Genomic DNA, 2,746 nt, shown 5'->3' on the forward strand with positions numbered 1-2,746 from the left:
CAAAAATACTTGTTAAAATGCCATCTTTTGTTATCAGGAGTTGGCTACTTAGATAAAAATCCAATTCGTATCAGAATTAAAGATGTTTATATTGAGTCCTTTAAGAAAGACTGAATGTCAGCATAAATTTGGAAGTTGCCTGTTTTCTGGGTATTTCTAATTTTCAGGATTAGCTTATGTAACCAAACCTCATAGAAAAACACTCTACAAAAGATATGTTGGTATTGTGTATAGAAATATTTTGTTTGCAGGCCAGGCATGGTGGCTCATGCCTGTAATCCCAGCATTTTGGGAGGCTGAGGCAGGAGGATCGTTTGAAGTCAGGAGTTCAAGACCAGCCTGGCCAACATGGTGAAACCCTGTCTCTACTAAAAATACAAAAAATTATCTGGGTGTAGTGGCACACACCTGTAGTCCTAGCTACGTAGGAGACTTAGGCAGGAGAATCATTTGAACCCAGGAGGCGGAGGCTGCAGTAAGCCGAGATCATGCCACTGTACTCCAGCCTGGGCAACAGTGAGACTCCATTTCCAAAACAATAAATAAATAAATAAAAAGAAATATTTCATTTGCAAATTGTATTTAAAAGTTGTATGACGTGTTGGCTGGACATGGTGGCTCACACCTGTAATCCTAGTATTTTGGGAGGCTGAGCTGGGCAGATCACTTGAGGTCAGGAGTTTGAGACCAGACTGGCCAACATGGTGAAACCCTGTCTCTACTAAAAATACAACAAACAAACAAACAAACAAATAAATATTAGCCGGGTGTGGTGGCGTGTGCCTGTAGTCTCAGCTACTTAGGTAACCGAGGCAGGAGAATCACTTGAACCTGGGAGGTAGAGGTTGCAGTGAGCCGAGATGGAGCCACTACCCTCCAGTTTGGGCAACAGAGTGAGATCCTGTCTCAAAAAAAAAAAATGTGTATGAAGTGTTTATTGGCCAACATTCTAAAACTCTGGGCATTACATGATATATATATATATATATATATATCCTGCTGTACCTGGGCATGGTAGCACACACCTGTACTCCTAGCTACTCAGGAGGCTGAGGCAGAGGGATCACTTGGCCCAGGAGTTTGAGGTTACAGTGAACCATGATTGCTCCACTGCACCCCAGCCTGGGCAGCAGAGTGAGACCCTGACTCTAAAAAGTCCTGCTCTTATGGAGCTTATTTTCTATTAAGATGGTATCAAACAAGATAAGCAGGTAAAAGATATACGACGGTCTAAGGTAACAAAAAATTAGTTGGAAAGGGAGATGTTAAGTGCCAGGTGTTAAATTTTTAGATAACATAATCAGGAAAGTCTCACTAAGAAAGGACTTTTTGATTAAAAGCCTAGAGAAAGTGGGGGAAGATGAGGAAGAACATTCCAAGTCGAGGGAAGAACAAAGACTGTGAGACTATGAAGAGACTGACCTGTTTGCAGAACATGGAAGCCACCCTGGCTAGAGTGAGGAGTTGGGGTCAGAGAGAGGATGACAGCTAAGAAATCAGATCATATAGCCCCCAATAAATCAAGAGGGTTGGGGGCTGAGGCTTTGAGGATTGATTGGAGACATGTTTAGAAGAAACTTCATAGGCATGTAAATAAGAGTGTGTGTGTGTGTGTGTGTGTGTGTGTGTGTGTGTGTCTGTGGTGGGTGGGTAGTGGTTTGGGAAAAGGAGGCAAAGTGGATGACTCCCAAATTTATGTCTTAAGCAAATAAGTAAGTACAGTTCAAAAATACAGTGAACACTGGAGAAAAACTGGTTGGGTGAGAAAGATAATAATTTAAAATTGTAATATGGCAAATTTTAGTTCTTTTGTTTCTCTCACAGGACACAACATTATTAGGTTATACAACATACACAAAAATGCTAAGTTCAAAAATGAAAGGGAATTCTATATGTCTATCTTTTTAATGGGACTGTGGAAGTATATTTGTCAATTAGCTAACACTTACTGAGATTCTATCATGTAACAGACACTGTGCTAAGTATTATAATACATTATCATGAGGAATGTAAGTAAAAATCATCAGCAATTAGTTGAATATAAAGGTCTGTTGCTCAGAAAAGGGACATGGGAATCTTCAGTACATGGTGATAATTGCAGCCTGCAGTAGATTAAGTCATCTAGGTGTGGTGGTGGAGAGGGGCAGGCGTTAGAACTGAGCCCTGAGGAGATCTGTCATTTTGTGTTCTGATGGAGGAAAAGCTCACAGGGGAAATTTACAAAGAGTTTCGCGAAAAATGTGGTGTCATGGAATCCAATCGAAGAGACAGTTTCAAGAAGGAAGAAGTGTCAGCTGATCTTTAAAAATCAGAGACAAGGGGCCGGGCGCGGTGGCTCACGCCTGTAATCCCAGCACTTTGGGAGGCCGAGGCGGGCGGATCACAAGGTCAGGAGATCGAGACCATCCTGGCTAACACGGTGAAACCCCGTCTCTGCTAAAAAAGATACAAAAAATTAGCCAGGCGTCATGGCGAGCACCTGTAGTCCCAGCTACTCCAGAGGCTGAGGCAGGAGGATGGTGTGAACCCAGGAGGTGGAGCTTGCAGTGAGCCGAGATCGCACCACTGCACTCCAGCCTGGGTGAAAGAGCAAGACTCTGTCTCAAAAAAAAAAAAAAAAATCAGAGACAAGCTGGGTGCAGTGGCTCATGCCTATAATCCAAGCACTTTGGGAGGCGAAGGTGAGAGGATTGCTTGAGCCCAGGAGTTCCAAACCAGCCTGGGCAACATGGTGAAACCCTGTCTC

This window comes from Symphalangus syndactylus, chromosome 11 (genome assembly GCF_028878055.3).
Source record: "Symphalangus syndactylus isolate Jambi chromosome 11, NHGRI_mSymSyn1-v2.1_pri, whole genome shotgun sequence".
NCBI classification, from domain to species: domain Eukaryota; kingdom Metazoa; phylum Chordata; class Mammalia; order Primates; family Hylobatidae; genus Symphalangus; species Symphalangus syndactylus.